Source organism: Lycium barbarum, chromosome 6 (assembly GCF_019175385.1).
Source record: "Lycium barbarum isolate Lr01 chromosome 6, ASM1917538v2, whole genome shotgun sequence".
In the NCBI taxonomy this organism is placed as follows: domain Eukaryota; kingdom Viridiplantae; phylum Streptophyta; class Magnoliopsida; order Solanales; family Solanaceae; genus Lycium; species Lycium barbarum.
Window position 1 is genome coordinate 42225414 of NC_083342.1, and position 16955 is coordinate 42242368.

Here is a 16955-nt window from a genome sequence, read left to right on the forward strand (position 1 = left end):
AGGGTCATACTATCATTAGCACCGATAACTAGTACACATGGATAAAGCTAGAGAAAATCAGACAGCATCTCCTTTATTTATGCAACATTTGTCCATATCGTAATTCAACTCCCAAACGTCAACAATACATTCATAATGTCATATCAATGGCCATTAATCATCTACATTATCCACAATCATGATTCAATTCAAACTATTTCTCAAAATGTCACTATTCATCATTCATAACCCATTTTGCTATTCTCTTCTAATGACCAAGCATTTCAATTCTCAAATACCTTAAACAACATAGAAATATTATGAATCTTACCTTAGAAGTTGTAGGAACAAGCCTTAGTCGATAATAATCCACTTTGATTAAAACCCTAGTTTTCCTCCATTTGGATTTCTTGACTTTGGATGATCTTTGATGGGTTCTTACTCTTGATTCACTTGTTTATGTTGCTAATCACTACAAACCCTTGAAAACTTACGAAACAGAAGTAGAGAGATGTTTTAGAGAGAAAGGCTGTGGAAGGGAGATGAAATGAAATAACCTTGGTCGCTTACATTTATTGTCACGACCCGGCTAGGGGGCCGCGACGAGCACCCGGTGCTACCCCACCCAGACACCCCCTTATCGTACATAACATAACATCTAGGTGAACCATAAGTCAATTCATGCTTTTTTTTTAATCATATTGATCCCATTAGACGACCATCATCATTTAACATATCATAGGCATCTATGCCACATCATAAGTACAAGGCCGACGAGGCCAACAAAAGATATACAAAACATGGACCGACATAGCTGAACATCTCTACCCACATACACATGACTACGAGCCTCTAAGAGTATTGACATATCGTATGAGCGGGACAGGACCCCGCTATGCCCATAATTATGTACACAAAAGAATGAGTACCCAAAAGCTGCGGCTCCGAAAGAAATGGAGCTCTGCTATGCAATCTCTGGATAAGCAGCTAAGGATCAAGCCTGTCTCCCTGTGCACCTACGGGCATGGCGCAGCGTCCACAAACAAAAGGACGTCAGTACGAAGAATGTACTGAGTATGTAAAGTATGATCAACATCGATATATATATAAGCATAATACATAACAGAAGAAATAGCGTAGGAGGGGAGACAATAATGTCATCGTCATGGCACTTACTTACCTTTCGTAGGGACTTTCCATTCCTCATACGTACTCGTATGCATACATCATCATCCGTATTCCATAGTAGTTCTCGTACCATAATTGTGCTCACATTCATATTTATAGTCTTATCACATTCATATTCATATTATATACTTAGTCATTTCATATACATAACATTTACATAGCATACCCGACCTTATAGGATCGGTGTTTCATACATACTTGGCCAACCAAGGCTCAAGATCATACATACCTGGCCCTACCAAGGCATCAGGGTTATCCGTACCATCTGCAGAGGTATGCGCGCGTTACGTAATCGTATATATACGTTATACACAATCATACACATATATCCTACCCGGCGTTATAAGCTCGGGGTATCATTATAGCCCTTCATAGGCACATATAAGTATAATAGCCCGTAGGCACCTTTGGCATCATTATTATTATTATCCTCATCACTATCATCATCATTATTGCTCCATCCATATCTTAGGCTTACTCTTCATATGAGGGGCGTAGTACAATCGTAGTACATGTTAAGGATCGTGATCTTATGAGCTCGGAATGTCAATCACTTGAATACAACATACTCATATAGAGGAATTAGAAATTTGGCCAAGAACCATGCCTTATGAAAGAAGGGTTAGCCTTACATACCTTTTCGTCGGACTATTCTACACTTGCACGTTTCCTTCCAATGCTAACGTCTATACCTTCATTAATATCATAACAATGGCCATTAGTCATTCACATCATCCACATTATCTAGATTCCTCAATTTGTTTCTAATTCTCCCATATTTATGGTCATGACCTCCAACTTCGTCCATTCGTCTAAAATGTCGAGTTCATGATCTTAGTACCATTTATAATACATTCATATCGTAACACAACAACATTCATAATTCAATTCAAACTATTCCTCAAAATGTCACTATTCACTATTCATGACCTAGTTGACCACATTTTCTACAATCCATGTATTTTAATTCTCCAATACCTTAAACATCATGTAAAAATCATGAATCTTACCTTAGAAGTTGTAGGAACAAGATTTGGTTGATAATACCCCACTTTGGGCCAAATCCTAGTTTTTCTCCATTTGCATTTCTTGACTTGAATGGTATTTAATGGCTTGCTTACACTTGATTCACTTGTTTATGTTGTTGGTGACTTATAATCCTTGAAAACTTATGAAATAAATGTAGAGAGATGATTCTAGAGAGAAGTGGTGTAATGTGGAAATGAAATAAAACAAGTCTTGATCCTCATATTTAATGAATTGAAAAATCTGTGTTGGGTGAACAGTGGTCGTCCATGGAGGTTTACGGTCCGTATTTCAGTTTACGGACCGTCCCTCGTGGTCGTCTTTAAGCTTAAGCAGAACCAGAAACTTAAGGCTGCATGCATGGTGATTTACGACCATGGTTTACGGGCCGTAAATCACTTTACGGTCCGTAAACCTGGTCGTATTTTACCATTTCTCGCCTGGGCAGAAAGCTGAAGCTTTTTGCATGGCAGTTTACGACTGCCAGTTTACGGACCGTATAGCAATTTACGGTTCGTATTTTGCAATTTATGACCACTGGGCAGTTGCAATTCTGCAACTTCCCATATTTCTTAGACTTCTCATTTTAATCACCCCCGTCCATGCACATGCATTGCTCACCTTGTATCTCATCTTAACTTAGCCAACTTCCTCGTCTCACATCGGATACTTTCGAAATCTCGCCTAAGGTCATCAAACGTCGTTTCTTGCTCATGGACATCATGCACTCATATTCATCACTAGTTCATTCTCTTGCGTACCAACGGAAAATTTTCCGAGGTGTAACATTCTTCCCCCCTTAAGAACATTCGTCCTCGAATGTTAAAGTCTTCGGGGATTCTATAAAAATTTCGCCAGAGTTTCCCCTACATTATGGCACTGCCATCCTGCCACAATAGCCCATAATATCGATGCCACACAGGGCCACTACATAATAACATAAAAATTGGCCACACACGACCCAAAAGCATAAAAGGAAAACATGCATACCTTATGATCTCGACGTCTCATTTTTTACTTCTTCCAAGGGCTGAAATAGATGTGGGTACTTGGATCGCATACTCTCTTCTGCTTCCCATGTCATTTCCTCTCGATTGTTGTTCCTCCATAAGACCTTAACTGAGGCCACTTCTTTGTTTCTAAGTCTTCGTACTTGCCTATCTAGTGTGGCAATGGGTATCTCTTCATAAGTCAATTTCTCTGATACTTGCACATCATTCACTGGGAAGATCCTAGTAGGATCTCCAACACATTTCCGAAGCATCGAAACATGAAATACTGCATGAACTGACTCCAAGTCTTGAGGTAGATTTAACTCATAGGCCACCTTGCCTATCTTGCGTACAATTTCATATGGCCCAATATACCGGGGACTGAGCTTCCCCTTTTTGCCAAATCTCATTACACCCTTCTTCGGCGACACTTTCAAGAATACCCAATCTTTCACTTCGAACTCTAAGTCTCTTCGACGATTATCCGCATAGGACTTTTGACGACTTTGAGCCGCTAGCAACCGATCTTGTATGAGCTTAACTTTCTCTATTGCTTGCTGGACCAAGTCTGGCACTATCAACTTAGTTTCTCCGGTTTCAAACAACCCAATTGGGGATCTACACTTTCGCCCATATAGAGCTTCATACGGTGCCATTTGAATGCTGGAATGGTAACTATTATTGTAAGCAAATTCAATGAGTGGCAAATGATCATCCCAATTTCCTCCAAAATCTAACATACATGCTCGCAACATATCTTCAAGAGTCTGAATGGTACGTTCGGCCTACCCATCGGTCTGTGGGTGAAACGCCGTGCTAAGGCGCACTTGGGTCCCTAAACCCTCTTGGAAAGACTCCCAAAACTTAGTTGTAAACTAAGTCCCTCTATTGGAGATAATAGATACCGGAACGCCATGGAGTCTGACTATCTCTTTAAGATAAAGCTTGGCATAATCTTCTGCCATATAGGTCGTTCTGACCGGTAAGAAATGCGCTGACTTTGTGAGTCTATCCATGATCACCCATATAGAATCATATTTACGTCGAGAACGGGGTAACCCTGTGATGAAGTCCATATTAATCACTTCCCACTTCCACGTCGAGATTTCTATAGCTTGCAACAAGCCACCCGGCTTTTGGTGCTCGATCTTCACTTGTTGGCAATTAGGATATTGAGCTACAAATTCCGCTACGTCTTTCTTCATCCCATTCCACCAATATATAGACTTAAGATCATGATACATTTTCGTCGCTCCGGGGTGAACGGAGTAACGGGAACAATGAGCTTCTCTCAATATTTGGTGACGTAGACCTACCACATCGGGGACACATAACCTGCCTCGACATCGGAGAACTCCGTCTTCCGAAATATCAAATGATGACTCCTCCTTTTGAGGGAGTGTATCTCTGTACTGCATTAGCATGGGATCCTCATATTGTCGCTCTTTTACTTCCGCTGCTAGCGATGAAACTGTTGAATGCTGAATAGTAGCTCCGCTACTACCTGAGTCCACTACTCGGACTCCTAGGCTCGCTAACTGTTGAAGCTCATGGGCCATCTCTTTCCTTTCTGGTCGTACATCACTTATACTTCCCATGGATCTGTGGCTAAGAGCGTCAGCCACAACGTTAGCCTTTCCGGGGTGATACAAGATATCAACATCGTAATCCTTTAGCAACTCCAACCATCGTCGTTGTCGCAAATTCAACTCTTTCTGATTGAAGATATACTGAAGGCTCTTATGATCTGTATAAACATCCACATGGACACCATATAAATAATGTCGCTATATCTTTAATGCATGGACCACTGCGGCTAATTCCAAATCGTGGGTTGGATAGTTTTGTTCATGTTTCCGTAATTGTCTAGAAGCATACGCAATCACCTTACCATTTTGCATCAGTACACAGCCTAGCCCGATGCCTGAAGCATCACAATAAATAACATATCCTTCCAATCCCTCTGGAAGTGTCAAGACTGGGGCTGAAGTCAATTGGTCTTTCAACTCTTGGAAACTACGCTCGCAAGCATCTGTCCATTGAAACTTAGCTGACTTCTGAGTCAACTTTGTGAGTGGCGCAGAAATAAAAGAAAAACCCTCAACAAATCTTCTGTAATAGCCTGCTAAGCCCAAAAAACTACGAACCTCCGTAGGAGTCGTGGGCCTTGGCCAAGTCTTCACGGCCTCGATCTTTTGGCTATCCACTCGAATACCATCGGCTGCAACGATATGGCCCAGAAATGATACCGAGTTCAACCAAAACTCACACTTGTAGAATTTTGCAAACAACTCTCGAGCTCGAAGAACTCCAAGGACAATTCGCAAATGATCCGCATGCTCGTCCTCGGATCTAGAATACACTAAGATGTCGTCGATGAATACAATTACAAATAGATCCAGAAAAGGTATGAATACATTGTTCATTAGGTCCATAAACACTGCCGGGGCATTAGTTAACCCAAACGACATCACTCTAAACTCAAAGTGACCGTATCTTGTTCTGAAGGCCGTCTTAGGGATATCTCTTTCCCTGACTCTCACTTGATGATACCCAGACCTCAAATCAATCTTTGAAAACCACTTGGCACCTTGCAATTGATCAAATAAGTCATCGATCCTCGGGAGAGGATACTTGTTCTTAATCGTCACTTTATTCAATTGCCGATAATCGATGCACATTCTCAAGGAGCCATCTTTCTTTCGGACAAACAATACGGGCGCTCCCCAAGGGGACGAACTAGGCCTAATGAAGCCTTTTTCAAGCAAGTCTTTCAATTGCTCCTTCAACTCTTTCAACTCTGTAGGTGCCATTCTATAGGGAGGAATAGATATGGGTTTAATGTCTGGCAACACATCAATCGCAAAATCGATCTCTCGCTCGGGAGGAAGGCCTGGAAGCTCTTCCGGGAACACATCCGGAAATTCGTTCACTACCGAAACTGACTGAAGAGTCGGCGACTCAGCTTCTACATCTTGAACTCGCACTAGGTGATAAATGCACCCTTTCGTGATCATCTTCCTTGCCTTTAGATAGGAAATAAACCTACCTTTTGGTGATGCCGTATTTCCTTTCCATTCTAAGACTGGTTCTCCCGGAAATTGGAAACGAACCATCTTCATTCTATGTCACGACCCAAACCCCGTGGGCCGCGACTGGTACCCTAACTGGGTACCCAGACGTACCTACCTGACCGAGTTCGAATCATACAGAATTTTTTTTTTCTTTTCAAAACAGAAGTACAGAAATAGGCCGGTACAAATACGGCGTGCGCGTAACATACATATATATACATATACCTGAACACACAGACATTTACAGATAAGCCGATAAGGCTAACATACAGACGGAACCCGTAACCCACACATCTATCTACAGGCCTCTACAGACATACAGAATCATATGACGGGACAGGGCCCCGCCGTACCCAGAATATACATACATACGGAGTACACAGAAGACAGAAAATATATACCAAAAGATGTGCTCCGAGTCAAAGGAGCTCTTCGAATGGCAGAGTCAGAACCTACGCTGGCGGCGTGTCACCTGGCGCGTCTATACCTGCGGGCATGTAGCGCAGCCCCCGAAGAACGGGGGTCAGTACGGAAAATGTACCGAGTATGTAAAGCAGAAACGTAACAGATATAAACATAGTCCGAACTAGAGTCACAGAAATATAACGGGCAAAATCATAAGTCAAACTAACGGACAGAGTTATGATCCAGACAGACATACAGAATCGTGTTACACACAAATGAACAGAATTATAGTTCGGACAGACAGACGGAGTCATAATACGGACAGACGAGCAGAATCTGAATCCATACGGACATACAGAAGCAGAAGCCATACGGACATACAGAAATAGTTGTAACACAGACGGACAGACAGTAGTATGACGGACAGAATTATGCATGCAGAGTAGCACAGAGTCATACAAAATCATACAAAGGCGTGTTCTTTATAAATACAGATGGCACACGCATATATTCATACAGATCCCGGCCCTGTCTGGGGGCGCGGTAACAGAACCCGGCCCTCTTAGTACGGGACGCGGTGGACAGACAGAATCATATCAGATCATATGCCATCCTGGCCGCCATCCCCATACACAGATCATACAGACATACAGATCCCGGCCCGTACGCCGAGGGACGCGGTGAACAATGCAGAGAAAATATGCACGATAACAGAACCTGGCCCGGGTCGCAGTGAAAGAATGCATTGAGACAGACACGAATCGATAAATGAGAAACCACCTACCTACAGACTCAACATACAGACTCGATCAATCAGAAGGGTGCCCAACGGCGAGCCAAAATCAGAATATCCAGATAGTATGCCTAGCACGCGCTCATATCCTAGTTAGGAAGGCACGACAGATTTTCAGAATGGGATGCTCGGATGTTCAGAAATCATATTGTATAAATTACACAAAACTATCCATAATATTCACAAAATAATAGTTCAGAAGTTTTTGGAGAAGATCGGACCAAAACAGAAGTATTTTAAAAATCGTACCGGAAGTATCGGGCCTTGTGGGCCCACCTCGGACCAACCCGAGGCTACATACGTAAATTACTGATGATTGACCTTATGAGGTCACCCATACTCATTCGGAAGTGTTCCGACTCCGTTTGGGGAAGTTTTGTGCAAAATCTCACTTTAAGGACAATTTGTAAGAAAATAGGTTCAATTGAACTGAAGGAATTAGAGCGGTTTTCCGTCTCGAATTCCGGGGAACGGAGTCGGACCTAAGGCTCGCGGCCGAGCCTACCACATCCAGAACATGCCTAGGAACGTAGAGAAGTGCTTCACATACCTCGATGGCGCCTTATGCTCGCTCGGCGTCAATCCAAATTTCGTCCAAAATCTGGAAATGGTCAAGTTTACCATTTGGTTAGTTTCATTCTTTCAATACCCCAAGCTTACACATACTTGCCTACCGAAATTTCGGCAGCATTTCCTCTGTATATTCGACATCCCCAAAAGTTAAAACACAGCCAACAACCAACACAACAACCCAGAGAATGATATCAAAACAACAACAAACATCAAGACATACATTAAGGCATCATTAGCCAGCTTCCAACATAACGAAACATTTTTTCGTTTCAAACTTACATTTCCAAACCAAACTTATTATTTTCGCATCTATTATCCATCAAGATCATTATAGCATACGTCGGAGGCATATCATACCATTTCCACACACTATACACACGATATACAAACATACAAACTTTCCATTAAAGCCACTACTTATCCAATTTTTCCAACCTTCCACATACAAGTTCATCAACACATTTTTACATTCCAAATTCATTATCCTTAATCATATTTTCAAGAAATCACGATAACGCGACATACTTTCCGACGACAACTTAATCAACAATTTCTTCGTTTTAGCTTAACCATTATCCTTCCGTCTACTTCATAAGGCCATAACAACACAATTAACATGCTAACAAGATTTAACTCACCTTCCAACATCAACACACACACACGGCCACACCCCAAAATTCTCAATTTTCCTTAATTCATTCAACTTTCATTTCTAATACAATCCCCACCATCCTACAACTAACTTACACAAGAATTCAAGCCATTAAAAGCATGCAATACATATATATGCATTCGGCCACCACCCAAGTTGTTCAACACACAAAATTTCCATGTTTTTCCTTCATTCACACATACTACAACATACATACATCATTTTTAACACAACAAAAGCATGAAATCCTTACCTTTCTTCAAGTTCTTCACTTGGGGTTGAAGTTGTTTTCTTGCCACAATCTTTATATCAACTTGAAGAGCACCTTGTGCTTAGTACAAATCTCACAAGAGATGAATTTTTGAACCAAGGAATGGGCTCCAATTTTTTTTTTTCTTTCTTTTCTTCCTTTCTTTCTCTCCCACCCGAAACCTCTCTCTCTTTTTTTTTCTTGTTCTTTCTTTATGTTTCTTGAATGTTCTTGATAATTATCCCACTATAATATACCACATAATTAAATTGTGGGCTTGGGCTATTTTTAACCCACTATGGCCGGTTGGGCCTTCCCAAATGGGCCTTGTCTTATTATTTTTTTTTTGAGCCCAAAATTGTTGGTTACATATTGATCCATAAGGCAAATTTCCAAAATTCCGATTTTGCCCTTGGCCACCTTTCGTAATTCTATACCATTGACTTCATAACTCACACATTCACACCAAGTAGTGTCCAATTGTGGCCTTATTCATCACAAGTCCATTTATCTTGAATTTTTCGAATAAACAAAAATGTTGGATGTAACATTCTACAATCAACATTGGCATAACAAGAAGCCAACCAATCCATACCCATAATGACATCAAAATCTACCATCTCTAGCTCATGCAAATCAATCATGGTACGACGGTCACAAATCACGACTACAAAACCTCTATACACTCGGCTAGCTATCACCGATTCGCCAACGGGCGTGGACACCTCAAAAGGTTTGATCGACTCCGGCTCGACTATAAATCGACCCGCAATGTATGGAGTAACATAAGAAAATGTAGAGCCCGGATCAATCAAAGCATATACATTATGAGAGAATACCGATAATATACCTGTGACCACGTCAGGAGAAGACTCAAGATCTTAGCGTCCAGTCAAAGCATAAATACGGTGCTGAGAACCGCTAGTACTGGGAGCTCTGCCTCTACCTCTAGCATGGCCGACTGGCGCATATGAACCTGGCCCCGTAGGGCATACAGATGCCGAAGATCCGGCTACCGACCCTGATGGCTGGGTCCTACCTCTACCATGCACTGAGGGGCAATCACGCATAATATGGCCTGGTCGACCACATGAATAGCAAACATCTGAACCCAATAGGCACTGACCCCAATGCGACTACCCACACTGGGAACATCGTGGCACAGGCGGCCTTGACTGGCCTGAATCACCTCTGAACAGGGACCCTGAATAACTCTGACTCGGCCCCGAACGAACAGATCTATCAAGGCCTTGGCCTGAAAACCATGGAGGTGGACTTGTCATGGAATAGCCCGAATGGCTGGGAAACTGCTGCCTATGTCCGCCTCTGGACTCGCCCCTCGAACCCGAAGGTCTAGCCCTCTTGTTATGCCCCCTATCTTGCTCCCGTTCATTTCTCCGCTGCTGTAAGTGTTCCTCTAATTCCTGAGCATGTGCCTGAATGCGTGCAATATCCATGCCATCCTGAAGGGACGCAGTCAAGCATTTATCCATCAAGTGTGGCCCTAGGCCCTTGACGAATCGGTGTACCCTGTCGCCCATATCTGCCACCATGGCCGAAGCATACCTAGCCAAGGATTTAAAGCGGAGGCTATACTCTAGGGCACTCATACTACCTTGCCTCAAATTTAAGAATTTATCGGCCCTTGCTCGCCGAACTTCTGGAGGCATATAGTGACGGAGAAAAGCATCAACAAACTCTTGCCATACCGGGGGAGGTGCATTGGCCCTCCGTGAAGCCATCCACACCGTATACCACTGGATCGAGACATCTCTCAATCTATATGACGCTAGCTCTACCGACTCGGTGTCTGAAGCATGTATCAACCGGAGCGTCCTCGACATACCGTCAACGAAGTCCTGAGGATCCTCCTCTGGTTTCGACCCAAAGAATTCCGGGGGTTTCAAAGCAATGAAGTCACGGGCCCTTGCACTAACAGCCCTGTCACCTTGCCCTGCGCTTGGCCTCGGAGTCTGGGCCGCAACCAATTGAGTCAACAAATTAATGGCCTCTCTCACATCTTGGCCCGAAGCATTCGGTGGAGGAGCTGGAGCTGGGGCTGAGGCTCCAACGTGCTCCTCGGTAATAGGCACTGTCTGGGAAGACTGAGATTGAGCCGCACTCTGGGACTCATCTTCCTCTACTATCGGTGGCGGTGCTCTTTCAGCCCGCTTTTCTGCCACCGTCTTGCCCTTTTGGGCTGCCGTAGCATTTTTCTTTTTAGGCATCTCTGAAATACACAACACACGATTTAGGAACTAGAATTTCTTACATCATAGCTCTATCGCACGATTCTTATGAAGAAAGAAGGTCATTTATTCCTAAAATGTCAGCAGCTACATGTTTATAAGTGTGGCGCGCAACACACCCATAACCAAGACTCTACTAGACACGGCTCGTAGACACACCCTAGGACTGAACTGCTCTAATACCACTTTTGTCACGACCCGGCTAGGGGGCCGCGACGAGCACCCGGTGCTACCCCACCCGGGCACCCCCTTATCGTACATAACATAACATCTAGGTGAACCATAAGTCAATTCATGTTTTTTTTTTAATCATATTGACCCCATTAGACGACCATCATCATTTAACATATCATAGGCATCTATGCCACATCATAAGTACAAGGCCGACGAGGCCAACAAAAGAAATACAAAACATGGGCCGACATAGCCGAACATCTCTACCCACATACATATGACTACGAGCCTCTAATAGTATTGACATATCGTATGAGCGGGACAGGACCCCGCTATGCCCATAATTATGTACACAAAATAATGAGTACCTAAAAGTTGCGGCTCCAAAAGAAATGGAGCTCTGCTATGCAATCTCTGGATAAACAGCTAAGGATCAAGCCTATCTCCCTGTGCACCTGCGGGCATGACGCAGCGTCCACAAACAAAAGGACGTCAGTACGAAGAATGTACTGAGTATGTAAAGCATGATCAACATCGATATATATATAAGCATAATACATAACAGAAGAAATAGCGTAGGAGGGGAGACAATAATGTCATCGTCATGGCACTTACTTACCTTTCGTAGGGACTTTCCATTCCTCATACGTACTCGAATGCATACATCATCATCCGTATTCCATAGTAGTTCTCGTACCATAATTGTGCTTACATTCGTATTTATAGTCTTATCACATTCATATTCATATTATATACTTAGTCATTTCATATGCACAACATTTACATAGCATACCCGACCTTATAGGATTGGTGTTTCATACATACTTGGCCAACCAAGGCTCAAGATCATACATACCTGGCCCTACCAAGGCATCAGGGTTATCCGTACCGTCTGCAGAGGTGTGCGCACGTTATGTAATCGTATACATACTTTATACATAATCATATACATATATCCTACCCGGCGTTATAAGCTCGGGGTATCATTATAGTCCTTCATAGGCACATATAAGTATAATAGCCCGTAGGCAAATTTGGCATCATTATTATTATTATCGTCATCACTATCATCATCATTATTGCTACATCCATATCTTAGGCTTACTCGTCATATGTGGGGCGTAGTACAATCGTAGTACATGTTAAGGATCGTGAGCTTATGAGCTCGGAATGTCAATCACTTGAATACAACATACTCATATAGAGGAATTAGAAATTTGGCCAAGAACCATGCCTTATGAAACAAGGGTTAGCCTTACATAACTTTTCGTCGCACTATTCTACACTTGCATGTTTCCTTCCCATGCTAGCGTCTATACCTTCATTAATATCATAACAATGGCCATTAGTCATTCACATCATCCACATTATCTAGATTCCTCAATTTGCTTCTAATTCTCCCATATTTATGGTCATGACCTCCAACTTCGTCCATTCGTCTAAAGTGTCGAGTTCATGATCTTAGTACCATTTATAATACATTCATATCGTAACAAAACAACATTCATAATTCAATTCAAACTATTCCTCAAAATGTCACTATTCACCATTCATGACCTAGTTAACCACATTTTCTAAAATCCATGTATTTTAATTCTCCAATACCTTAAACATCATGTAAAAATCATGAATCTTACCTTAGAAGTTGTAGGAACAAGCTTTGGTTGATAATACCCCACTTTGGGCCAAACCCTAGTTTTTCTCCATTTGTATTTCTTGACTTGAATGGTATTTAATGGCTTGCTTACACTTGATTCACTTGTTTATGTTGTTGGTGACTTATAATCCTTGAAAACTTATGAAATAAATGTAGAGAGATGATTCTAGAGAGAAGTGGTGTAATGTGGAAATAAAATAAAACAAGTCTTGATCCTCATATTTAATGAATTGAAAAATCTGTGCTGGGTGAACAGTGGTCGTCCATGGAGGTTTACGGTCCGTATTTCAGTTTACGGACCGTCCCTCGTGGTCGTCTTTAAGCTTAAGCAGAACCAGAAACTTAAGGATGCATGCATGGTGATTTACGACCATGGTTTACGGGCCGTAAATCACTTTACGGTCCGTAAACCTGGTCGTATTTTACCATTTCTCGGCTGGGCAGAAAGCTGAAGCTTTTTGCATGGCAGTTTACGATTGCCAGTTTACGGACCGTATAGCAATTTACGGTCCGTATTTTGCAATTTACGACCACTGGGCAGTTGCAATTCTGCAACTTCCCATATTTCTTAGACTTCTCATTTTAATCACCCCCGTCCATGCACATACATTGCTCACCTTGTATCTCATCTTAACTTAGCCAACTTCCTCGTCTCACATCGGATACTTTCGAAATCTCGCCTAAGGTCATCAAACATCGTTTCTTGCTCATGGACATCATGCACTCATATTCATCACTAGTTCATTCTCTTGCGTACCAACGAAAAATTTTCCGAGATGTAACATTTATTGAGCAAATCTGTCCTGACCAAAATATACTGACCAACATACGGTCCGTATAAATTGTACGGGCCGTATGTCTGGCCGTACTTTTGGTCCAGAAACTTTTGGAAATTCTGGGTTGATTATACGGTCCAGACATACGGACCGTATAAATTATACGGCCAGTATGTTTGGCCGTATAATCCCCAGTGATTCCGAACTTCGATTCGTCGATTCGTTTTGTCTCCAATCCCTATGGAACCTTCTTAACACTTGTTCAACACTTCATTAGCAATCTAAGGGATGTTATCATACTTCTCTGAAACATCATTAAGTGCCCATTAAGTCGTTACTCGTATTTCCTTCCCGATACTTATCAAATACTTTGCCTTCTCTTGGCAATCCTCTTCCCCCACCTCTAACATCTTTAAAATCTTATCTAGAGTCGTCGAATGTCATCGCTTACCCATGAACATATTGTGTACTTGTACTCCTTACTAGTTCATTCACTTGCGTACCAACGGAAGATTTTCCGAGGTGTAACATTCTCCCCCCCTTAAGAACATTCGTCCTCGAATGTTAAAGTGTTCGGGAATCCTATAAAAATTTCACCAGAGTTTCCCCTATAATATGGCACTATCACCCTGTCACAACAACCCATAATATCGATGCCTCACAGGGCCACAACATAATAGCATAAAAATTTGGCCACACACGACCCAAGAACATAAAAGGAAAGCATACATACCTTAGAATCTTGACGCCTTATCTTGGACTTCTTCCAAGGGCTGAAATAAATGTGGGTATTTGGATCGCATATTCTCTTCCGCTTCCCATGTCATTTCCGCTCGATTGTTATTCCTCCACAGAACTTTAACTGAGGCCACTTCTTTGTTTCTAAGCCTCCGTACTTGTCTATCTAATATGGCAATGGGTGTTTCATCATAAGTTAACCTTTCTGTCACTTGAACATCATTTACTGGGACGATCCTTGTAGGATCCCCAACACATTTATGAAGCATCGAGACATGGAAAACTGGATGGACTGACTCCAAATCGGGAGGTAAATCTAACTCATAGGCCACTTTGCCAATTTTGCGCACGATTTCATATGGCCCAATATACCAGGGACTAGCTTCCCCTTTTTGCCAAATCTCATTACGTCCTTCATCGGCGACACTTTCAAGAATACCCAATCTTTCACTTCGAACTCTAAGTCCCTTCGACGATTATCCGCATAGGACTTTTGACGACTTTGAGCCGCTAGCAACCGATCTTGTATGAGCTTGACTTTCTCTATAGCCTGCTGGACCAAGTCTGGCCCCATTAACGTAGTCTCTCCGGTTTCAAACCACCCAATCGGGGATCTACACTTTCGCCCATATAAGGCTTCATACGGTGCCATTTGAATGCTAGAATGACAACTATTATTGTAAGAAAATTCAATGAGTGGCAAATGATCTTCCCAATTCCCTCCGAAGACCATCATACATGCCCGTAACATATCTTCGAGAGTCTGGATAGTGCGTTCAGCTTGCCCATCGGTCTGTGGATGAAATGTCGTGCTAAGGCTGACTCGGGTCCCTAAACCCTCTTAGAAGGACTCCCAAAACATAGCTGTAAACTGAGTCCCTCTATCGGAGATAATCGACACCGGAACCCCATGAAGTCTCACTATCTCATTAAGGTAAAGCTTTGCATAATCTTCTGCCACATAGGTCGTTCTGACCGGTAAGAAATGAGCTGACATTTTGAGCCTATCCACAATCACCCATATGGAATCATACTTACGTCGAGAACAGGGTAAGCCTGCAATGAAATCTATATTAATCACTTCCCACTTCCAAGTTGGGATCTCTATAGCTTGCAACAATCCACCCGGCTTTTGGTGCTCGATTTTCACTTGTTGGCTATTAGGACATTGAGCTACAAACTCCGCTATATCCCTCTTCATTCCATTCCACCAATATATAGACTTAAGATCATGATACATCTTCGTCGCTCCGGGGTGAACGGAGTAACGGGAACAATGAGCTTCTCTCAAAATCTGGTGATGTAGATCTGCCACATCAGGGACACATAGTCTGCCTCGACATCGGAGAACCCCGTCTCCTGAAATATCAAAGGACGACTCCTCTTTCTGAGGGAGTGTACCTCTGTACTGCATTAGCATGGGATCATCATATTGTCGCTCTTTCACTTCCGCCACTAGCGACGAGACTGCAGAATTCTGAATAGTAGCTCTGCTACTACCTGAGCCCACCACTCGGACTCCTAGGCTAGCTAACTGTTGGAGCTCACGGGCCATCTTTTTCCTTTCTGGTCGTACATCACTTAGACTTCCCATCGACCTACGGCTAAAAGCGTCAGCCACAACATTGGCCTTTCCGGGGTGATACAAAATATCAACATCATAATCTTTTAGCAATTCTAAGCATCGTCGTTGCCGTAAAATCAACTCTTTCTGCTTGAAGATGTACTGGAGACTCTTATGATCTGTATAAATATCCACATGCACACCATATAAATAATGTCTCCATATTTTTAATGCATGAACCACTGCAGCCAATTCCAAATCATGGGTTGGATAGTTCTGTTCATGTTTCCGTAATTGCCTTGAAGCATACGCAATCACCTTACCATTTTGCATCAATACACAGCCTAGCCCGACGCCTGAAGCATCGCAATAAAAAACATATCCTTCCAATCACTCTGGAAGTGTCAAGACTGGGGCAGAAGTTAATCTATCTTTCAACTCTTGGAAACTACGTTCACAAGCATCTGTCCATTGAAACTTAGCTGATTTCTGGGTCATCTTTGTGAGTGGGGCAGAAATAGAAGAAAAACCCTCAACGAATCTCCTGTAATAACCTGCTAAGCCCAGAAAGCTACGAACCTCTGTAGGAGTTGTGGGCCTTGTCCAAGTTTTTACGACCTCAATCTTTTGGCTATCCACTCGAATACCATCAGCTGCAAAAATATGGCCCAGAAATGATACTGAGTTTAACCAAAACTCACATTTAGAAAACTTTGCAAACAACTCTCGAGCTCGAAGAACTCCTAGGACAGTGTGCAAATGATCTGCATGCTCGGCCTCGGATCTAGAATACACCAAGATATCATCGATGAATACAATCACGAATAGATCCAGAAAAGGCCTGAATACATTGTTCATTAAGTCC